Source organism: Oncorhynchus mykiss, chromosome 8 (genome assembly GCF_057628025.1).
Source record: "Oncorhynchus mykiss isolate SJ-2025 chromosome 8, ASM5762802v1, whole genome shotgun sequence".
Classification (NCBI taxonomy): Eukaryota; Metazoa; Chordata; class Actinopteri; order Salmoniformes; family Salmonidae; genus Oncorhynchus; species Oncorhynchus mykiss.
The window spans coordinates 43,828,621-43,854,837 of NC_143029.1; positions in this window are offsets into that span (position 1 = coordinate 43,828,621).

Genomic DNA, 26,217 nt, shown 5'->3' on the forward strand with positions numbered 1-26,217 from the left:
AGCAGTGATGATGTACTAAAAGACCACTCTGGGTAGTACCAAGCAGTGATGCTGTACTAAATAGCACTCTGGATAGTACCAAGCATTGATGCAGAACTAAAGACAACTCTGGATAGTAGAAAGCAGTGATGGAGTACTGCAGACAACTCTGGATAGTACCAAGCAGTGATGATGTACTGCAGACACCTCTGGATAGTACCAAGCAGTGATGAAGTACTGCAAACCAATCTGAATAATACCAAGCAGTGATGCAGTACTAAAGACAACTCTGGATAGTACCAAGCAGTGATGCTGTACTGCAGACCACTCTGGATAGTACCAAGCAGTGACAAAGTACATCAGACCACTCTGGATAGTACCAAGCAGTGATGCAGTACTGCAGACCAATCTGGATAGGACCAAGCAGTGATGCTGTACTGCATACCACTCTGGATAGTACCAAGCAGTGATGAAGTACTGCAAACCAATGTGAATAGTACCAAGCAGTGATGCTGTACTGCAGGCAACTCTGGATAGTACCAAGCAGTGATGCTGTACTGCAGACCACTCTGGATAGTAGAAAGCAGTGATGGAGTACTGGAGACAACTCTGGATAGTACCAAGCAGTGATGCTGTACTAAAAGACCACTCTGGTTAGTACCAAGCAGTGATGCTGTACTAAATAGCACTCTGGATAGTACCAAGCAGTGATGACCACTCTAAAGACAACTCTGGATAGTACCAAGCAGTGATGCTGTACTGCAGACAACTCTGGATATTACCAAGCAGTGATGCTGTACTGCAGACAACTCTGGATAGGACCAAGCAGTGATGCTGTACTGCACACCACTCTGGATAGTACCAAGCAGTGACACCGTACATCAGACAACTCTGGATAGTACCAAGCAGTGATGAAGTACTGCAAACCAATGTGAATAATACCAAGCAGTGATGCAGTACTAAAGACCACTCTGGATAGTACCAGGCAGTGATGCTGTACTGCAGACCACTCTGTATAGTACCAAGCAGTGACACAGTACATCAGACCACTCTGGATAGTACCAAGCAATGATGCAGTACTGCAGACCAATCTGGATAGTACCAAGCAGTGATTCAGTACTGCAGACCACTCTGGATAGTACCAAGCAGTGATGCAGTACTGCAGGTCAATCTGGATAGTACCAAGCAGTGATTCAGTACTGCAGACCACTCTAGATAGTACCAAGCAGTGACGCAGTAGATCAGACCACTCGGATAGTACCAAGCAGTGATGAAGCACTGCAAACCAATATGAATAATACCAAGCAGTGATGCAGTACTAAAGACCACTCTGGATAGTACCAAGCAGTGATGCTGTAATGCAGACCACTCTGGATAGTACCAAGCAGTGATGAAGCACTGCAAACCAATGTGAATAATACCAAGTAGTGATGCAGTACTAAAGACAACTCTGGATAGTAGAAAGCAGTGATGGAGTACTGCAGACAACTCTGGATAGTACCAAGCAGTGATGATGTACTGCAGACACCTCTGGATAGTACCAAGCAGTGATGCTGTACTGCAGACAACTCTGGATAGTACCAAGCAGTGATGAAGTACCGCAAACCAATCTGAATAATACCAAGTAGTGATGCAGTACTAAAGACCACTCTGGATAGTAGAAAGCAGTGATGCAGTACTAAAGACCACTCTGGATAGTACCAAGCAGTGATGCTGTAATGCAGACCACTCTGGATAGTACCAAGCATTGACACAGTACATCAGACCACTCTGGATAGTACCAAGCAGTGATGAAGTACTGCAAACCAATGTGAATAATACCAAGCAGTGATGCAGTACTTAAGACCACTCTGGATAGTACCAAGCAGTGATGCTGTACTGCAGACCACTCTGGATAGTACCAAGCAGTGATAAAGTACTGCAGACCACTCTGGATAGTAGAAAGCAGTGATGGAGTAATGCAGACAACTCTGGATATTACCAAGCATTGATGCTGTACTGCAGACCACTCTGGATAGTAGAAAGCAGTTATGGAGTACTGCAGACAACTCTGGATAGTACCAAGCAGTGATGCTGTACTGCAGACCACTCTGGATAGTAGAAAGCAGTGATGGAGTACTGCAGACAACTCTGGATAGTACCAAGCAGTGATGATGTACTAAAAGACCACTCTGGGTAGTACCAAGCAGTGATGCTGTACTAAATAGCACTCTGGATAGTACCAAGCATTGATGCAGAACTAAAGACAACTCTGGATAGTAGAAAGCAATGATGGAGTACTGCAGACAACTCTGGATAGTACCAAGCAGTGATGATGTACTGCAGACACCTCTGGATAGTACCAAGCAGTGATGAAGTACTGCAAACCAATCTGAATAATACCAAGCAGTGATGCAGTACTAAAGACAACTCTGGATAGTACCAAGCAGTGATGCTGTACTGCAGACCACTCTGGATAGTACCAAGCAGTGACAAAGTACATCAGACCACTCTGGATAGTACCAAGCAGTGATGCAGTACTGCAGACCAATCTGGATAGGACCAAGCAGTGATGCTGTACTGCATACCACTCTGGATAGTACCAAGCAGTGATGAAGTACTGCAAACCAATGTGAATAGTACCAAGCAGTGATGCTGTACTGCAGGCAACTCTGGATAGTACCAAGCAGTGATGCTGTACTGCAGACCACTCTGGATAGTAGAAAGCAGTGATGGAGTACTGGAGACAACTCTGGATAGTACCAAGCAGTGATGCACTACTAAATAGCACTCTGGATAGTACCAAGCAGTGATGACCACTCTAAAGACAACTCTGGATAGTACCAAGCAGTGATGCTGTACTGCAGACAACTCTGGATATTACCAAGCAGTGATGCTGTACTGCAGACCAATCTGGATAGTACCAAGCAGTAACAAAGTACATCAGACCACTCTGGATAGTACCAAGCAGTGATGCAGTACTAAAGACCACTCTGGATAGTACCAAGCAGTGATGCTGTACTGCAGACCTCTCTGTATAGTACCAAGCAGTGACACAGTACATCAGACAACTCTGGATAGTACCAAGCAGTGATGAAGTACTGCAAACCAATGTGAACAATACCAAGCAGTGATGCAGTACTAAAGACCACTCTGGATAGTACCAAGCAATGATGATGTACTGCACACCACTATGGATAGTACCAAGCAGTGATGCAGTACTGCAGACCAATATGGATAGTACCAAGCAGTGATTCAGTACTGCAGACCAGTCTCGATAGTACCAAGCAGTGATGCAGTAAATCAGACCACTCTGGATAGTACCAAGCAGTGATGCACTACTAAAGACCACTCTGGATAGTACCAAGCAGTGATGAAGCCCTGCAAACCAATATGAATAATACCAAGCAGTGATGCAGTACTAAAGACCACTCTGGATAGTACCAAGCAGTGATGCTGTAATGCAGACCACTCTGGATAGTACCAAGCAGTGACACAGTACATCAGACCACTCTGGATAGTACCAAGCAGTGATGAAATACTGCAAACAAATGTGAATAATACCAAGCAGTGATGCAGTACTTAAGACAACTCTGGATAGTAGAAAGCAGTGATGGAGTACTGCAGACAACTCTGGATAGTACCAAGCAGTGATGCTGTACTGCAGACACCTCTGGATAGTACCAAGCAGTGATGCTGTACTGCAGACAACTCTGGATAGTACCAAGCAGTGATGAAGTACTGCAAACCAATCTGAATAATACCAAGTAGTGATGCAGTACTAAAGACCACTCTGGATAGTAGAAAGCAGTGATGCAGTACTAAAGACCACTCTGGATAGTACCAAGCAGTGATGCTGTAATGCAGAGCACTCTGGATAGTACCAAGCAGTGATAAAGTACTGCAAACCGCTCTGGATAGTAGAAAGCAGTGATGGAGTAATGCAGACAACTCTGGATATTACCAAGCAGTGATGCTGTACTGCAGACCACTCTGAATAGTAGAAAGCAGTTATGGAGTACTGCAGACAACTCTGGATAGTACCAAGCAGTGATGCTGTACTGCAGACCACTCTGGATAGTAGAAAGCAGTGATGGAGTACTGCAGACAACTCTGGATAGTACCAAGCAGTGATGATGTACTAAAAGACCACTCTGGGTAGTACCAAGCAGTGATGCTGTACTAAATAGCACTCTGGATAGTACCAAGCAGTGATGCAGTACTAAAGACAACTCTGGATAGTAGAAAGCAGTGATGGAGTACTGCAGACAACTCTGGATAGTACCAAGCAGTGATGAAGTACTGCAAACCAATGTGAATAGTACCAAGCAGTGATGCTGTACTGCAGGCAACTCTGGATAGTACCAAGCAGTGATGCTGTACTGCAGACCACTCTGGATAGTAGAAAGCAGTGATGGAGTACTGGAGACAACTCTGGATAGTACCAAGCAGTGATGCACTACTAAAGATCACTCTGGATAGTACCAAGCAGTGATGCTGTACTGCAGACCACTCTGGATAGTAGAAAGCAGTGATGGAGTACTGCAGACAAATCTGGATAGTACCAAGCAGTGATGCTGTACTAAAAGACCACTCTGGTTAGTACCAAGCAGTGATGCTGTACTAAATAGCACTCTGGATAGTACCAAGCAGTGATGCAGTACTAAAGACAACTCTGGATAGTACCAAGCAGTGATGCTGTACTGCAGACAACTCTGGATATTACCAAGCAGTGATGCTGTACTGCAGACCACTCTGGATAGTAGAAAGCAGTGATGGAGTACTGCAGACAACTCTGGACAGTACCAAGCAGTGATGCTGTACTAAAGACCACTCTGGATAGTACCAAGCGGTGATGCTGAACTGCAGACATCTCTGGATAGTACCAAGCACTGATGCTGTATTGCAGACCACTCTGGATAGTAGAAAGCAGTGATGGAGTACTGCATACAACTCTGGACAGTACCAAGCAGTGATGCTGTACTAAAGACCACTCTGGATAGTACCAAGCAGTGGTTCAGTACTAAAGACCACTCTGGATAGTACCAAGCAGTGATGCAGTACTGCAGACCAATATGGATAGTAACAAGCAGTGATTCAGTACTGCAGACCACTCTCAATAGTACCAAGCAGTGATGCAGTAAATCAGACCACTCTGGATAGTACCAAGCAGTGATGCACTACTAAAGACCACTCTGGATAGTACCAAGCAGTGATGCTGTACTGCAGACCAATCTGGATAGTACCAAGCAGTGATTCAGCACTGCAGAAAACTCTGGATAGTACCAAGCAATGATGCTGTACTGTAAACCAATGTGAATAATACCAAGCAGTGATGCAGTACTAAAGACCACTCTGGATAGTACCAAGCGGTGATGCTGAACTGCAGACATCTCTGGATAGTACCAAGCAGTGATGCAGTACTGCAGACCAATCTGGATAGGACCAAGCAGTGATGCTGTACTGCATACCACTCTGGATAGTACCAAGCAGTGACACAGTACATCAGACAACTCTGGATAGTACCAAGCAGTGATGAAGTACTGCAAACCAATGTGAATAATACCAAGCAGTGATGCAGTACTAAAGACCACTCTGGATAGTACCAGGCAGTGATGCTGTACTGCAGACCACTCTGTATAGTACCAAGCAGTGACACAGTACATCAGACCACTCTGGATAGTACCAAGCAATGATGCAGTACTGCAGGCCAATCTGGATAGTACAAAGCAGTGATGCAGTACTGCAGACCAATCTGGATAGTACCAAGCAGTGATTCAGTACTGCAGACCACTCTAGATAGTACCAAGCAGTGACGCAGTAGATCAGACCACTCTGGATAGTACCAAGCAGTGATGAAGCACTGCAAACCAATATGAATAATACCAAGCAGTGATGCAGAAAAAAATACCACTCTGGATAGTACCAAGCAGTGATGCTGTAATGCAGACCACTCTGGATAGTACCAAGCAGTGACACAGTACATCAGACCACTCTGGATAGTACCAAGCAGTGATAAAGTACTGCAGACCACTCTGGATAGTAGAAAGCAGTGATGGAGTAATGCAGACAACTCTGGATATTACCAAGCAGTGATGCTCTACTGCAGACCACTCTGGATAGTAGAAAGCAGTTATGGAGTACTGCAGACAACTCCGGATAGTACCAAGCAGTGATGCTGTACTGCAGACCACTCTGGATAGTAGAAAGCAGTGATGGAGTACTGCAGACAACTCTGGATAGTACCAAGCAGTGATGATGTACTAAAAGACCACTCTGGATAGTAGAAAGCAGTGATGGAGTACTGCAGACAACTCTGGATAGTACCAAGCAGTGATGCTGTACTAAATAGCACTCTGGAAAGTATCAAGCAGTGATGCAGTACTAAAGACAACTCTGGATAGTAGAAAGCAGTAATGGAGTACTGCAGACAACTCTGGATAGTACCAAGCAGTGATGATGTACTGCAGACACCTCTGGATAGTACCAAGCAGTGATGAAGTACTGCAAACCAATCTGAATAATACCAAGCAGTGATGCAGTACTAAAGACAACTCTGGATAGTACCAAGCAGTGATGCTGTACTGCAGACCACTCTGGATAGTACCAAGCAGTGACAAAGTACATCAGACCACTCTGGATAGTACCAAGCAGTGATGCAGTACTGCAGACCAATCTGGATAGGACCAAGGAGTGATGCTGTACTGCATACCACTCTGGATAGTACCAAGCAGTGATGAAGTACTGCAAACCAATGTGAATAGTACCAAGCAGTGATGCTGTACTGCAGGCAACTCTGGATAGTAGAAAGCAGTGATGCTGTACTGCAGACCACTCTGGATAGTAGAAAGCAGTGATGGAGTACTGGAGACAACTCTGGATAGTACCAAGCAGTGATGCTGTACTAAAAGACCACTCTGGTTAGTACCAAGCAGTGATGCTGTACTAAATAGCACTCTGGATAGTACCAAGCAGTGATGCAGTACTAAAGACAACTCTGGATAGTACCAAGCAGTGATGCTGTACTGCAGACAACTCTGGATATTACCAAGCAGTGATGCTGTACTGCAGACCACTCTGGATAGTACCAAGCAGTGACAAAGTACATCAGACCACTCTGGATAGTACCAAGCAGTGATGCAGTACTAAAGACCACTCTGGATAGTACCAAGCAGTGATGCTGTACTGCAGACCACTCTGTATAGTACCAAGCAGTGACACAGTACATCAGACAACTCTGGATAGTACCAAGCAGTGATGAAGTACTGCAAACCAATGTGAACAATACCAAGCAGTGATGCAGTACTAAAGACCACTCTGAATAGTACCAAGCAATGATGATGTACTGCACACCACTCTGGATAGTACCAAGCAGTGATGCAGTACTGCAGACCAATATGGATAGCACCAAGCAGTGATTCAGTACTGCAGACCACTCTCGATAGTACCAAGCAGTGATGCAGTAAATCAGACCACTCTGGATAGTACCAAGCAGTGATGCACTACTAAAGACCACTCTGGATAGTACCAAGCAGTGATGAAGCACTGCAAACCAATATGAATAATACCAAGCAGTGATGCAGTACTAAAGACCACTCTGGATAGTACCAAGCAGTGATGAAGTACTGCAAACCAATCTGAATAATACCAAGTAGTGATTCAGTACTAAAGACCACTCTGGAGAGTAGAAAGCAGAGATGCAGTACTAAAGACCACTCTGGATAGTACCAAGCAGTGATGCTGTAATGCAGACCACTCTGGATAGTACCAAGCATTGACACAGTACATCAGACCACTCTGGATAGTACCAAGCAGTGATGAAGTACTGCAAACCAATGTGAATAATACCAAGCAGTGATGCAGTACTAAAGACCACTCTGGATAGTACCAAGCAGTGATGCTGTACTGCAGACAACTCTGGATATTACCAAGCAGTGATGCTGTACTGCAGACCACTCTGGATAGTACCAAGCAGTGACAAAGTACATCAGACCACTCTGGATAGTACCAAGCAGTGATGCAGTACTAAAGACCACTCTGGATAGTACCAAGCAGTGATGCTGTACTGCAGACCACTCTGTATAGTACCAAGCAGTGACACAGTACATCAGACAACTCTGGATAGTACCAAGCAGTGATGAAGTACTGCAAACCAATGTGAACAATACCAAGCAGTGATTCAGTACTAAAGACCACTCTGGATAGTACCAAGCAATGATGATGTACTGCACACCACTCTGGATAGTACCAAGCAGTGATGCAGTACTGCAGACCAATATGGATAGCACCAAGCAGTGATTCAGTACTGCTGACCACTCTCGATAGTACCAAGCAGTGATGCAGTAAATCAGACCACTCTGGATAGTACCAAGCAGTGATGCACTACTAAAGACCACTCTGGATAGTACCAAGCAGTGATGAAGCACTGCAAACCAATATGAATAATACCAAGCAGTGATGCAGTACTAAAGACCACTCTGGATAGTACCAAGCAGTGATGAAGTACTGCAAACCAATCTGAATAATACCAAGTAGTGATTCAGTACTAAAGACCACTCTGGAGAGTAGAAAGCAGAGATGCAGTACTAAAGACCACTCTGGATAGTACCAAGCAGTGATGCTGTAATGAAGACCACTCTGGATAGTACCAAGCATTGACACAGTACATCAGACCACTCTGGATAGTACCAAGCAGTGATGAAGTACTGCAAACCAATGTGAATAATACCAAGCAGTGATGCAGTACTAAAGACAACTCTGGATAGTACCAAGCAGTGATGCTGTACTGCAGACAACTCTGGATATTACCAAGCAGTGATGCTGTACTGCAGACCACTCTGGATAGTACCAAGCAGTGACAAAGTACATCAGACCACTCTGGATAGTACCAAGCAGTGATGCAGTACTAAAGACCACTCTGGATAGTACCAAGCAGTGATGCTGTACTGCAGACCACTCTGTATAGTACCAAGCAGTGACACAGTACATCATACAACTCTGGATAGTACCAAGCAGTGATGAAGTACTGCAAACCAATGTGAACAATACCAAGCAGTGATGCAGTACTAAAGACCACTCTGGATAGTACCAAGCAATGATGATGTACTGCACACCACTCTGGATAGTACCAAGCAGTGATGCAGTACTGCAGACCAATATGGATAGTACCAAGCAGTGATTCAGTACTGCAGACCACTCTCGATAGTACCAAGCAGTGATGCAGTAAATCAGACCACTCTGGATAGTACCAAGCAGTGATGCACTACTAAAGACAACTCTGGATAGTACCAAGCAGTGATGAAGCACTGCAAACCAATATGAATAATACCAAGCAGTGATGCAGTACTAAAGACCACTCTGGATAGTAGAAAGCAGTGATGCAGTACTAAAGACCACTCTGGATAGTACCAAGCAGTGATGCTGTAATGCAGACCACTCTGGATAGTACCAAGCATTGACACAGTACATCAGACCACTCTGGATAGTACCAAGCAGTGATGAAGTACTGCAAACCAATGTGAATAATACCAAGCAGTGATGCAGTACTTAAGACCACTCTGGATAGTACCAAGCAGTGATGCTGTACTGCAGACCACTCTGGATAGTACAAAGCAGTGATAAAGTACTGCAGACCACTCTGGATAGTAGAAAGCAGTGATGGAGTAATGCAGACAACTCTGGATATTACCAAGCAGTGATGCTGTACTGCAGACCACTCTGGATAGTAGAAAGCAGTTATGGAGTACTGCAGACAACTCTGGATAGTACCAAGCAGTGATGCTGTACTGCAGACAACTCTGGATAGTAGAAAGCAGTGATGGAGTACTGCAGACAACTCTGGATAGTACCAAGCAGTGATGATGTACTAAAAGACCACTCTGGGTAGTACCAAGCAGTGATGCTGTACTAAATAGCACTCTGGATAGTACCAAGCAGTGATGCAGTACTAAAGACAACTCTGGATAGTAGAAAGCAGTGATGGAGTACTGCAGACAACTCTGGATAGTACCAAGCAGTGATGATGTACTGCAGACACCTCTGGATAGTACCAAGCAGTGATGAAGTACTACAAACCAATCTGAATAATACCAAGCAGTGATGCAGTACTAAAGACAACTCTGGATAGTACCAAGCAGTGATGCTGTACTGCAGACCACTCTGGATAGTACCAAGCAGTGACAAAGTACATCAGACCACTCTGGATAGTACCAAGCAGTGATGAAGTACTTCAAACCAATGTGAATAGTACCTAGCAGTGATGCTGTACTGCAGGCAACTCTGGATAGTACCAAGCAGTGATGCTGTACTGCAGACCACTCTGGATAGTAGAAAGCAGTGATGGAGTACTGGAGACAACTCTGGATAGTACCAAGCAGTGATGCACTACTAAAGATCACTCTGGATAGTACCAAGCAGTTATGCTGTACTGCAGACCACTCTGGATAGTAGAAAGCAGTGATGGAGTACTGCAGACAAATCTGGATAGTACCAAGCAGTGATGCTGTACTAAAAGACCACTCTGGTTAGTAACAAGCAGTGATGCTGTACTAAATAGCACTCTGGATAGTACCAAGCAGTGATGCAGTACTAAAGACAACTCTGGATAGTACCAAGCAGTGATGCTGTACTGCAGACAACTCTGGATATTACCAAGCAGTGATGCTGTACTGCAGACCACTCTGGATAGTACCAAGCAGTGACAAAGTACATCAGACCACTCTGGATAGTACCAAGCAGTGATGCAGTACTAAAGACCACTCTGGATAGTACCAAGCAGTGATAAAGTACTGCAGACCACTCTGGATAGTAGAAAGCAGTGATGGAGTAATGCAGACAACTCTGGATATTACCAAGCAGTGATGCTGTACTGCAGACCACTCTGGATAGTAGAAAGCAGTTATGGAGTACTGCAGACCACTCTGGATAGTACCAAGCAGTGATGCTGTACTAAAGACCACTCTGGATAGTACCAAGCAGTGATGAAGCACTGCAAACCAATATGAATAATACCAAGCAGTGATGCAGTACTAAAGACCACTCTGGATAGTACCAAGCAGTGATGAAGTACTGCAAACCAATCTGAATAATACCAAGTAGTGATGCAGTACTAAAGACCACTCTGGATAGTAGAAAGCAGTGATGCAGTACTAAAGACCACTCTGGATAGTACCAAGCAGTGATGCTGTAATGCAGACCACTCTGGATAGTACCAACCATTGACACAGTACATCAGACCACTCTGGATAGTACCAAGCAGTGATGAAGTACTGCAAACCAATGTGAATAATACCAAGCAGTGATGCAGTACTTAAGACCACTCTGGATAGTACCAAGCAGTGATGCTGTACTGCAGACCACTCTGGATAGTACCAAGCAGTGATAAAGTACTGCAGACCACTCTGGATAGTAGAAAGCAGTGATGGAGTACTGCAGACAACTCTGGATAGTACCAAGCAGTGATGAAGTACTGCAAACCAATGTGAATAATACCAAGCAGTGATGCAGTACTAAAGACCACTCTGGATAGTACCAAGCAATGATGATGTACTGCACACCACTCTGGATAGTACCAAGCAGTGATGCAGTACTGCAGACCAATATGGATAGTACCAAGCAGTGATTCAGTACTGCAGACCACTCTCGATAGTACCAAGCAGTGATGCAGTAAATCAGACCACTCTGGATAGTACCAAGCAGTGATGCACTACTAAAGACCACTCTGGATAGTACCAAGCAGTGATGCTGTACTGCAGACCAATCTGGATTGTAACAAGCAGTGATGCAGCACTGTAAGACCAATCTGGATAGTACCAAGCAGTGATTCAGCACTGCAGAAAACTCTGGATAGTACCAAGCAATGATGCTGTACTGCAAAACAATGTGAATAATACCAAGCAGTGATGCAGTACTAAAGACCACTCTGGATAGTACCAAGCGGTGATGCTGAACTGCAGACATCTCTGGATAGTACCAAGCACTGATGCTGTACTGCAGACCACTCTGGATAGTAGAAAGCAGTGATGGAGTACAGCAGACAACTCTGGACAGTACCAAGCAGTGATGCTGTACTAAAGACCACTCTGGATAGTACCAAGCAGTGGTTCAGTACTAAAGACAACTCTGGATAGTACCAAGCAGTGATGATGTACTGCAAACCAATGTGAATAATACCAAGCAGTGATGCAGTACTAAAGACCACTCTGGATAGTACCAAGCAGTGATGCTGTACTGCAGACAACTCTGGATAGTACCAAGCAGTGATGCTGTACTAAAGACCACTCTGGATAGTAACAAGCAGTGATGCTGTACTGCATACCAATCTGGATAGTACTAAGCAGTGATGTAGCACTGCAGACAGCTCTGGATAGTACCAAGCAATGATGCTGTGCTGCAGACAACTCTGGATGGTACCAAGCAGTGATGAAGTACTGCAAACCAATCTGAATAATACCAAGCAGTGATGCAGTACTAAAGACCACTCTGGATAGTACCAAGCAGTGATGCTGTACTGCAGACAACTCTGGATAGTACCAAGCAGTGATAAAGTACTGCAGACCACTCTGGATAGTAGAAAGCAGTGATGGAGTAATGCAGACAACTCTGGATATTACCAAGCAGTGATGCTGTACTGCAGACCACTCTGGATAGTAGAAAGCAGTTATGGAGTACTGCAGACCACAATGGATAGTACCAAGCAGTGATGCACTACTAAATACCACTCTGGATAGTACCAAGCAGTGATGAAGCACTGCAAACCAATATGAATAATACCAAGCAGTGATGCAGTACTAAAGACCACTCTGGATAGTACCAAGCAGTGATGAAGTACTGCAAACCAATCTGAATAATACCAAGTAGTGATGCAGTACTAAAGACCACTCTGGATAGTAGAAAGCAGTGATGCAGTACTAAAGACCACTCTGGATAGTACCAAGCAGTGATGCTGTAATGCAGACCACTCTGGATAGTACCAACCATTGACACAGTACATCAGACCACTCTGGATAGTACCAAGCAGTGATGAAGTACTGCAAACCAATGTGAATAATACCAAGCAGTGATGCAGTACTTAAGACCACTCTGGATAGTACCAAGCAGTGATGCTGTACTGCAGACCACTCTGGATAGTACCAAGCAGTAATAAAGTACTGCAGACCACTCTGGATAGTAGAAAGCAGTGATGGAGTAATGCAGACAACTCTGGATATTACCAAGCAGTGATGCTGTACTGCAGACCACTCTGGATAGTAGAAAGCAGTTATGGAGTACTGCAGACAACTCTGGATAGTACCAAGCAGTGATGCTGTACTGCAGACCACTCTGGATAGTAGAAAGCAGTGATGGAGTACTGCAGACAACTCTGGATAGTACCAAGCAGTGATGATGTACTAAAAGACCACTCTGGGTAGTACCAAGCAGTGATGCACTACTAAAGACCACTCTGGATAGTACCAAGCAGTGATGAAGCACTGCAAACCAATATGAATAATACCAAGCAGTGATGCAGTACTAAAGACCACTCTGGATAGTACCAAGCAGTGATGAAGTACTGCAAACCAATCTGAATAATACCAAGTAGTGATGCAGTACTAAAGACCACTCTGGATAGTAGAAAGCAGTGATGCAGTACTAAAGACCACTCTGGATAGTACCAAGCAGTGATGCTGTAATGCAGACCACTCTGGATAGTACCAAGCATTGACACAGTACATCAGACCACTCTGGATAGTACCAAGCAGTGATGAAGTACTGCAAACCAATGTGAATAATACCAAGCAGTGATGCAGTACTTAAGACCACTCTGGATAGTACCAAGCAGTGATGCTGTACTGCAGACCACTCTGGATAGTACCAAGCAGTGATAAAGTACTGCAGACCACTCTGGATAGTAGAAAGCAGTGATGGAGTAATGCAGACAACTCTGGATATTACCAAGCAGTGATGCTGTACTGCAGACCACTCTGGATAGTAGAAAGCAGTGATGGAGTACTGCAGACAACTCTGGATAGTACCAAGCAGTGATGATGTACTAAAAGACCACTCTGGGTAGTACCAAGCAGTGATGCTGTACTAAATAGCACTCTGGATAGTACCAAGCAGTGATGCAGTACTAAAGACAACTCTGGATAGTAGAAAGCAGTGATGGAGTACTGCAGACAACTCTGGATAGTACCAAGCAGTGATGATGTACTGCAGACACCTCTGGATAGTACCAAGCAGTGATGAAGTACTGCAAACCAATCTGAATAATACCAAGCAGTGATGCAGTACTAAAGACAACTCTGGATAGTACCAAGCAGTGATGCTGTACTGCAGACCACTCTGGATAGTACCAAGCAGTGACAAAGTACATCAGACCACTCTGGATAGTACCAAGCAGTGATGAAGTACTTCAAACCAATGTGAATAGTACCTAGCAGTGATGCTGTACTGCAGGCAACTCTGGATAGTACCAAGCAGTGATGCTGTACTGCAGACCACTCTGGATAGTAGAAAGCAGTGATGGAGTACTGGAGACAACTCTGGATAGTACCAAGCAGTGATGCACTACTAAAGATTACTCTGGATAGTACCAAGCAGTGATGCTGTACTGCAGACCACTCTGGATAGTAGAAAGCAGTGATGGAATACTGCAGACAAATCTGGATAGTACCAAGCAGTGATGCTGTACTAAAATACCACTTTGGTTAGTACCAAGCAGTGATGCTGTACTAAATAGCACTCTGGATAGTACCAAGCAGTGATGCAGTACTAAAGACAACTCTGGATAGTACCAAGCAGTAATGCTGTACTGCAGACAACTCTGGATATTACCAAGCAGTGATGCTGTACTGCAGACCACTCTGGATAGTACCAAGCAGTGACAAAGTACATCAGACCACTCTGGATAGTACCAAGCAGTGATGCAGTACTAAAGACCACTCTGGATAGTACCAAGCATTGATGCTGTACTGCAGACCACTCTGTATAGTACCAAGCAGTGACACAGTACATCAGACAACTCTGGATAGTACCAAGCAGTGATGAATTACTGCAAACCAATGTGAATAATACCAAGCAGTGATGCAGTACTAAAGACCACTCTGGATAGTACCAAGCAATGATGATGTACTGCACACCACTCTGGATAGTACCAATCAGTGATGCAGTACTGCAGACCAATATGGATAGTACCAAGCAGTGATTCAGTACTGCAGACCACTCTCGATAGTACCAAGCAGTGATGCAGTAAATCAGACCACTCTGGATAGTACCAAGCAGTGATGCACTACTAAAGACCACTCTGGATAGTACCAAGCAGTGATGCTGTACTGCAGACCAATCTTGATTGTAACAAGCAGTGATGCAGCACTGTAAGACCAATCTGGATAGTACCAAGCAGTGATTCAGCACTGCAGAAAACTCTGGATAGTACCAAGCAATGATGCTGTACTGCAAAACAATGTGAATAATACCAAGCAGTGATGCAGTACTAAAGACCACTCTGGATAGTACCAAGCGGTGATGCTGAACTGCAGACATCTCTGGATAGTACCAAGCACTGATGCTGTACTGCAGACCACTCTGGATAGTAGAAAGCAGTGATGGAGTACTGCAGACAACTCTGGACAGTACCAAGCAGTGATGCTGTACTAAAGACCACTCTGGGTAGTACCAAGCAGTGATGCTGTACTAAATAGCACTCTGGATAGTACCAAGCAGTGATGCAGTACTAAAGACAACTCTGGATAGTAGAAAGCAGTGATGAGTACTGCAGACAACTCTGGATAGTACCAAGCAGTGATGATGTACTGCAGACACCTCTGGATAGTACCAAGCAGTGATGAAGTACTGCAAACCAATCTGAATAATACCAAGCAGTGATGCAGTACTAAAGACAACTCTGGATAGTACCAAGCAGTGATGCTGTACTGCAGACCACTCTGGATAGTACCAAGCAGTGACAAAGTACATCAGACCACTCAGGATAGTACCAAGCAGTGATGAAGTACTTCAAACCAATGTGAATAGTACCTAGCAGTGATGCTGTACTGCAGGCAACTCTGGATAGTACCAAGCAGTGATGCTGTACTGCAGACCACTCTGGATAGTAGAAAGCAGTGATGGAGTACTGGAGACAACTCTGGATAGTACCAAGCAGTGATGCACTACTAAAGATTACTCTGGATAGTACCAAGCAGTGATGCTGTACTGCAGACCACTCTGGATAGTACCAAGCAGTGATGAAGTACTGCAAACCAATCTGAATAATACCAAGCAGTGATGCAGTACTAAAGACAACTCTGGATAGTACCAAGCAGTGATGCAGTACTAAAGACCACTCTGGATAGTACCAAGCAGTGATGCTGTAATGCAGACCACTCTGGATAGTACCAAGCATTGACACAGTACATCAGACCACTCTGGATAGTACCAAGCAGTGATGAAGTACTGCAAACCAATGTGAATAATACCAAGCAGTGATGCAGTACTTAAGACCACTCTGGATAGTACCAAGCAGTGATGCTGTACTGCAGACCACTCTGGATAGTACCAAGCAGTGATAAAGTACTGCAGACCACTCTGGATAGTAGAAAGCAGTGATGGAGTAATGCAGACAACTCTGGATATTACCAAGCAGTGATGCTGTACTGCAGACCACTCTGGATAGTAGAAAGCAGTGATGGAGTACTGCAGACAACTCTGGATAGTACCAAGCAGTGATGATGTACTAAAAGACCACTCTGGGTAGTACCAAGCAGTGATGCTGTACTAAATAGCACTCTGGATAGTACCAAGCAGTGATGCAGTACTAAAGACAACTCTGGATAGTAGAAAGCAGTGATGGAGTACTGCAGACAACTCTGGATAGTACCAAGCAGTGATGATGTACTGCAGACACCTCTGGATAGTACCAAGCAGTGATGAAGTACTGCAAACCAATCTGAATAATACCAAGCAGTGATGCAGTACTAAAGACAACTCTGGATAGTACCAAGCAGTGATGCTGTACTGCAGACCACTCTGGATAGTACCAAGCAGTGACAAAGTACATCAGACCACTCTGGATAGTACCAAGCAGTGATGAAGTACTTCAAACCAATGTGAATAGTACCTAGCAGTGATGCTGTACTGCAGGCAACTCTGGATAGTACCAAGCAGTGATGCTGTACTGCAGACCACTCTGGATAGTAGAAAGCAGTGATGGAGTACTGGAGACAACTCTGGATAGTACCAAGCAGTGATGCACTACTAAAGATTACTCTGGATAGTACCAAGCAGTGATGCTGTACTGCAGACCACTCTGGATAGTAGAAAGCAGTGATGGAATACTGCAGACAAATCTGGATAGTACCAAGCAGTGATGCTGTACTAAAATACCACTTTGGTTAGTACCAAGCAGTGATGCTGTACTAAATAGCACTCTGGATAGTACCAAGCAGTGATGCAGTACTAAAGACAACTCTGGATAGTACCAAGCAGTAATGCTGTACTGCAGACAACTCTGGATATTACCAAGCAGTGATGCTGTACTGCAGACCACTCTGGATAGTACCAAGCAGTGACAAAGTACATCAGACCACTCTGGATAGTACCAAGCAGTGATGCAGTACTAAAGACCACTCTGGATAGTACCAAGCATTGATGCTGTACTGCAGACCACTCTGTATAGTACCAAGCAGTGACACAGTACATCAGACAACTCTGGATAGTACCAAGCAGTGATGAATTACTGCAAACCAATGTGAATAATACCAAGCAGTGATGCAGTACTAAAGACCACTCTGGATAGTACCAAGCAATGATGATGTACTGCACACCACTCTGGATAGTACCAAGCAGTGATGCAGTACTGCAGACCAATATGGATAGTACCAAGCAGTGATTCAGTACTGCAGACCACTCTCGATAGTACCAAGCAGTGATGCAGTAAATCAGACCACTCTGGATAGTACCAAGCAGTGATGCACTACTAAAGACCACTCTGGATAGTACCAAGCAGTGATGCTGTACTGCAGACCAATCTTGATTGTAACAAGCAGTGATGCAGCACTGTAAGACCAATCTGGATAGTACCAAGCAGTGATTCAGCACTGCAGAAAACTCTGGATAGTACCAAGCAATGATGCTGTACTGCAAAACAATGTGAATAATACCAAGCAGTGATGCAGTACTAAAGACCACTCTGGATAGTACCAAGCGGTGATGCTGAACTGCAGACATCTCTGGATAGTACCAAGCACTGATGCTGTACTGCAGACCACTCTGGATAGTAGAAAGCAGTGATGGAGTACTGCAGACAACTCTGGACAGTACCAAGCAGTGATGCTGTACTAAAGACCACTCTGGGTAGTACCAAGCAGTGATGCTGTACTAAATAGCACTCTGGATAGTACCAAGCAGTGATGCAGTACTAAAGACAACTCTGGATAGTAGAAAGCAGTGATGGAGTACTGCAGACAACTCTGGATAGTACCAAGCAGTGATGATGTACTGCAGACACCTCTGGATAGTACCAAGCAGTGATGCAGTACTAAAGACAACTCTGGATAGTACCAAGCAGTGATGCTGTACTGCAGACCACTCTGGATAGTACCAAGCAGTGACAAAGTACATCAGACCACTCAGGATAGTACCAAGCAGTGATGAAGTACTTCAAACCAATGTGAATAGTACCTAGCAGTGATGCTGTACTGCAGGCAACTCTGGATAGTACCAAGCAGTGATGCTGTACTGCAGACCACTCTGGATAGTAGAAAGCAGTGATGGAGTACTGGAGACAACTCTGGATAGTACCAAGCAGTGATGCACTACTAAAGATTACTCTGGATAGTACCAAGCAGTGATGCTGTACTGCAGACCACTCTGGATAGTAGAAAGCAGTGATGGAATACTGCAGACAAATATGGATAGTACCAAGCAGTGATTCTGTACTAAAATACCACTTTGGTTAGTACCAAGCAGTGATGCTGTACTAAATAGCACTCTGGATAGTACCAAGCAGTGATGCAGTACTAAAGACAACTCTGGATAGTACCAAGCAGTGATGCTGTACTGCAGACAACTCTGGATAGTACCAAGCAGTGATGATGTACTGCAGACACCTCTGGATAGTACCAAGCAGTGATGAAGTACTGCAAACCAATCTGAATAATACCAAGCAGTGATGCAGTACTAAAGACAACTCTGGATAGTACCAAGCAGTGATGCTGTACTGCAGACCACTCTGGATAGTACCAAGCAGTGACAAAGTACATCAGACCACTCTGGATAGTACCAAGCAGTGATGAAGTACTTCAAACCAATGTGAATAGTACCTAGCAGTGATGCTGTACTGCAGGCAACTCTGGATAGTACCAAGCAGTGATGCTGTACTGCAGACCACTCTGGATAGTAGAAAGCAGTGATGGAGTACTGGAGACAACTCTGGATAGTACCAAGCAGTGATGCACTACTAAAGATTACTCTGGATAGTACCAAGCAGTGATGCTGTACTGCAGACCACTCTGGATAGTAGAAAGCAGTGATGGAATACTGCAGACAAATCTGGATAGTACCAAGCAGTGATGCTGTACTAAAATACCACTTTGGTTAGTACCAAGCAGTGATGCTGTACTAAATAGCACTCTGGATAGTACCAAGCAGTGATGCAGTACTAAAGACAACTCTGGATAGTACCAAGCAGTAATGCTGTACTGCAGACAACTCTGGATATTACCAAGCAGTGATGCTGTACTGCAGACCACTCTGGATAGTACCAAGCAGTGACAAAGTACATCAGACCACTCTGGATAGTACCAAGCAGTGATGCAGTACTAAAGACCACTCTGGATAGTACCAAGCATTGATGCTGTACTGCAGACCACTCTGTATAGTACCAAGCAGTGACACAGTACATCAGACAACTCTGGATAGTACCAAGCAGTGATGAATTACTGCAAACCAATGTGAATAATACCAAGCAGTGATGCAGTACTAAAGACCACTCTGGATAGTACCAAGCAATGATGATGTACTGCACACCACTCTGGATAGTACCAAGCAGTGATGCAGTACTGCAGACCAATATGGATAGTACCAAGCAGTGATTCAGTACTGCAGACCACTCTCGATAGTACCAAGCAGTGATGCAGTAAATCAGACCACTCTGGATAGTACCAAGCAGTGATGCACTACTAAAGACCACTCTGGATAGTACCAAGCAGTGATGCTGTACTGCAGACCAATCTTGATTGTAACAAGCAGTGATGCAGCACTGTAAGACCAATCTGGATAGTACCAAGCAGTGATTCAGCACTGCAGAAAACTCTGGATAGTACCAAGCAATGATGCTGTACTGCAAAACAATGTGAATAATACCAAGCAGTGATGCAGTACTAAAGACCACTCTGGATAGTACCAAGCGGTGATGCTGAACTGCAGACATCTCTGGATAGTACCAAGCACTGATGCTGTACTGCAGACCACTCTGGATAGTAGAAAGCAGTGATGGAGTACTGCAGACAACTCTGGACAGTACCAAGCAGTGATGCTGTACTAAAGACCACTCTGGGTAGTACCAAGCAGTGATGCTGTACTAAATAGCACTCTGGATAGTACCAAGCAGTGATGCAGTACTAAAGACAACTCTGGATAGTAGAAAGCAGTGATGGAGTACTGCAGACAACTCTGGATAGTACCAAGCAGTGATGATGTACTGCAGACACCTCTGGATAGTACCAAGCAGTGATGAAGTACTGCAAACCAATCTGAATAATACCAAGCAGTGATGCAGTACTAAAGACAACTCTGGATAGTACCAAGCAGTGATGCTGTACTGCAGACCACTCTGGATAGTACCAAGCAGTGACAAAGTACATCAGACCACTCAGGATAGTACCAAGCAGTGATGAAGTACTTCAAACCAATGTGAATAGTACCTAGCAGTGATGCTGTACTGCAGGCAACTCTGGATAGTACCAAGCAGTGATGCTGTACTGCAGACCACTCTGGATAGTAGAAAGCAGTGATGGAGTACTGGAGACAACTCTGGATAGTACCAAGCAGTGATGCACTACTAAAGATTACTCTGGATAGTACCAAGCAGTGATGCTGTACTGCAGACCACTCTGGATAGTAGAAAGCAGTGATGGAATACTGCAGACAAATATGGATAGTACCAAGCAGTGATTCTGTACTAAAATACCACTTTGGTTAGTACCAAGCAGTGATGCTGTACTAAATAGCACTCTGGATAGTACCAAGCAGTGATGCAGTACTAAAGACAACTCTGGATAGTACCAAGCAGTGATGCTGTACTGCAGACAACTCTGGATATTACCAAGCAGTGATGCTGTACTGCAGACCACTCTGGATAGTACCAAGCAGTGACAAAGTACATCAGACCACTCTGGATAGTACCAAGCAGTGATGCAGTACTAAAGACAACTCTGGATAGTACCAAGCAGTGATGCTGTACTGCAGACCACTCTGTATAGTACCAAGCAGTGACACAGTACATCAGACAACTCTGGATAGTACCAAGCAGTGATGAAGTACTGCAAACCAATGTGAATAATACCAAGCAGTGATGCAGTACTAAAGACCACTCTGGATAGTACCAAGCAATGATGATGTACTGCACACCACTCTGGATAGTACCAAGCATTGATGCAGTACTGCAGACCAATATGGATAGTACCAAGCAGTGATTCAGTACTGCAGACCACTCTCGATAGTACCAAGCAGTGATGCAGTAAATCAGACCACTCTGGATAGTACCAAGCAGTGATGCACTACTAAAGACCACTCTGGATAGTACCAAGCAGTGATGCTGTACTGCAGACCAATCTTGATTGTAACAAGGAGTGATGCAGCACTGTAAGACCAATCTGGATAGTACCAAGCAGTGATTCAGCACTGCAGAAAACTCTGGATAGTACCAAGCAATGATGCTGTACTGCAAAACAATGTGAATAATACCAAGCAGTGATGCAGTACTAAAGACCACTCTGGATAGTACCAAGCGGTGATGCTGAACTGCAGACATCTCTGGATAGTACCAAGCACTTATGCTGTACTGCAGACCACTCTGGATAGTAGAAAGCAGTGATGGAGTACTGCAGACAACTCTGGACAGTACCAAGCAGTGATGCTGTACTAAAGACCACTCTGGATAGTACCAAGCAGTGGTTCAGTACTAAAGACAACTCTGGATAGTACCAAGCAGTGATGATGTACTGCAAACCAATGTGAATAATACCAAGCAGTGATGCAGTACTAAAGACCACTCTGGATAGTACCAAGCAGTGATGCTGTACTGCAGACAACTCTGGATAGTACCAAGCAGTGATGCTGTACAGCAGACTACTCTGGATAGTAGAAAGCAGTGATGGAGTACTGCAGACAACTCTGGATAGTACCAAGCAGTGATGCAGTACTAAAGACCACTCTGGATAGTACCAAGCAATTATGCTGTGCTGCAGACAACTCTGGACAGTACCAAGCAGTGATGAAGTACTGCAAACCAATCTGAATAATACCAAGCAGTAAAGCAGTACTGAAGACAACTCTGCATATTACCAAGCAGTGATGCTGTACTGCAGACCACTCTGGATAGTACCAAGCAGTGACACAGTACATCAGACAACTCTGGATAGTACCAAGCAGTGATGAAGTACTGCACACCAATGTGAATAATACCAAGCAGTGATGCAGTACTAAAGACCTCTCTGGATAGTACCAAGCAGTGATGCTGTACTGGTGACCACTCCGGATAGTACCAAGCAGTGACATTGTACATCAGACCACTCTGGATAGTACCAAGCAATGATGCTGTACTGCACACCACTCTGGAGAGTACCAAGCAGTGATTCAGTACTGCAGACCAATATGGATAGTACCAAGCAGTGATTCAGTACTGCAGACCACTCTCGGTAGTATCAAGAAGTGATGCAGTACATCAGACAACTCTGGATAGTACCTAGCAGTGATGAAGTACTGCAAACAAATGTGAATAATACCAAGCAGTGATGAAGTACTAAAGACCACTCTGGATAGTACCAAGCAGTGATGCTGTACTGCAGACATCTCTGGATAGTACCAGGCAGTGATGCTGTACTGTAGACCACTCTGGATAATAGAAAGCAGTGATGGAGTACTGCAGACAACTCTGGATAGTACCAAGCAGTGATGCTGTACTAAATAGCACTCTGGATAGTACCAAGCAGTGATGCAGTACTAAAGACAACTCTGGATATTACCAAGCAGTGATGCTGTACTGCAGACCACTCTGGATAGTTCAAAGCAGTGACAAAGTACATCAGACCACTCAGGATAGTACCAAGCAGTGATTCAGTACTGCAGACCAATCTGGATAGTACCAAGCACTGATGCAGTACTGCAGACCACTCTGGATATTACCAAGCAGTGATGCTGTACTGCAGACCACTCTGGATAGTACCAAGCAGTGACAAAGTACATCAGACCACTCTGGATAGTACCAAGCAGTGATGCAGTACTAAAGACCACTCTGGATAGTACCAATCAGTGATAAAGTACTGCAGACCACTCTGGATAGTAGAAAGCAGTGATGGAGTAATGCAGACAACTCTGGATATTACCAAGCAGTGATGCTGTACTGCAGACCACTCTGGATAGTAGAAAGCAGTTATGGAGTACTGCAGACCACTCTGGATAGTACCAAGCAGTGATGCTGTACTAAAGACCACTCTGGATAGTACCAAGCAGTGATGAAGCACTGCAAACCAATATGAATAATACCAAGCAGTGATGCAGTACTAAAGACCACTCTGGATAGTACCAAGCAGTGATGAAGTACTGCAAACCAATCTGAATAATACCAAGTAGTGATGCAGTACTAAAGACCACTCTGGATAGTAGAAAGCAGTGATGCAGTACTAAAGACCACTCTGGATAGTACCAAGCAGTGATGCTGTAATGCAGACAACTCTGAATAGTACCAACCATTGACACAGTACATCAGACCACTCTGGATAGTACCAAGCAGTGATGAAGTACTGCAAACCAATGTGAATAATACCAAGCAGTGATGCAGTACTTAAGACCACTCTGGATAGTACCAAGCAGTGATGCTGTACTGCAGACCACTCTGGATAGTACCAAGCAGTGATAAAGTACTGCAGACCACTCTGGATAGTAGAAAGCAGTGATGGAGTACTGCAGACAACTCTGGATAGTACCAAGCAGTGATGAAGTACTGCAAACCAATGTGAATAATACCAAGCAGTGATGCAGTACTAAAGACCACTCTGGATAGTACCAAGCAATGATGATGTACTGCACACCACTCTGGATAGTACCAAGCAGTGATGCAGTACTGCAGACCAATATGGATAGTACCAAGCAGTGATTCAGTACTGCAGACCACTCTCGATAGTACCAAGCAGTGATGCAGTAAATCAGACCACTCTGGATAGTACCAAGCAGTGATGCACTACTAAAGACCACTCTGGATAGTACCAAGCAGTGATGCTGTACTGCAGACCAATCTGGATTGTAACAAGCAGTGATGCAGCACTGTAAGACCAATCTGGATAGTACCAAGCAGTGATTCAGCACTGCAGAAAACTCTGGATAGTACCAAGCAATGATGCTGTACTGCAAAACAATGTGAATAATACCAAGCAGTGATGCAGTACTAAAGACCACTCTGGATAGTACCAAGCGGTGATGCTGAACTGCAGACATCTCTGGATAGTACCAAGCACTGATGCTGTACTGCAGACCACTCTGGATAGTAGAAAGCAGTGATGGAGTACAGCAGACAACTCTGGACAGTACCAAGCAGTGATGCTGTACTAAAGACCACTCTGGATAGTACCAAGCAGTGGTTCAGTACTAAAGACAACTCTGGATAGTACCAAGCAGTGATGATGTACTGCAAACCAATGTGAATAATACCAAGCAGTGATGCAGTACTAAAGACCACTCTGGATAGTACCAAGCAGTGATGCTGTACTGCAGACAACTCTGGATAGTACCAAGCAGTGATGCTGTACTAAAGACCACTCTGGATAGTAACAAGCAGTGATGCTGTACTGCATACCAATCTGGATAGTACTAAGCAGTGATGTAGCACTGCAGACAGCTCTGGATAGTACCAAGCAATGATGCTGTGCTGCAGACAACTCTGGATGGTACCAAGCAGTGATGAAGTACTGCAAACCAATCTGAATAATACCAAGCAGTGATGCAGTACTAAAGACCACTCTGGATAGTACCAAGCAGTGATGCTGTACTGCAGACAACTCTGGATAGTACCAAGCAGTGATAAAGTACTGCAGACCACTCTGGATAGTAGAAAGCAGTGATGGAGTAATGCAGACAACTCTGGATATTACCAAGCAGTGATGCTGTACTGCAGACCACTCTGGATAGTAGAAAGCAGTTATGGAGTACTGCAGACCACTCTGGATAGTACCAAGCAGTGATGCACTACTAAAGACCACTCTGGATAGTACCAAGCAGTGATGAAGCACTGCAAACCAATATGAATAATACCAAGCAGTGATGCAGTACTAAAGACCACTCTGGATAGTACCAAGCAGTGATGAAGTACTGCAAACCAATCTGAATAATACCAAGTAGTGATGCAGTACTAAAGACCACTCTGGATAGTAGAAAGCAGTGATGCAGTACTAAAGACCTCTCTGGATAGTACCAAGCAGTGATGCTGTAATGCAGACCACTCTGGATAGTACCAACCATTGACACAGTACATCAGACCACTCTGGATAGTACCAAGCAGTGATGAAGTACTGCAAACCAATGTGAATAATACCAAGCAGTGATGCAGTACTTAAGACCACTCTGGATAGTACCAAGCAGTGATGCTGTACTGCAGACCACTCTGGATAGTACCAAGCAGTAATAAAGTACTGCAGACCACTCTGGATAGTAGAAAGCAGTGATGGAGTAATGCAGACAACTCTGGATATTAACAAGCAGTGATGCTGTACTGCAGACCACTCTGGATAGTAGAAAGCAGTTATGGAGTACTGCAGACAACTCTGGATAGTACCAAGCAGTGATGCTGTACTGCAGACCACTCTGGATAGTAGAAAGCAGTGATGGAGTACTGCAGACAACTCTGGATAGTACCAAGCAGTGATGATGTACTAAAAGACCACTCTGGGTAGTACCAAGCAGTGATGCACTACTAAAGACCACTCTGGATAGTACCAAGCAGTGATGAAGCACTGCAAACCAATATGAATAATACCAAGCAGTGATGCAGTACTAAAGACCACTCTGGAT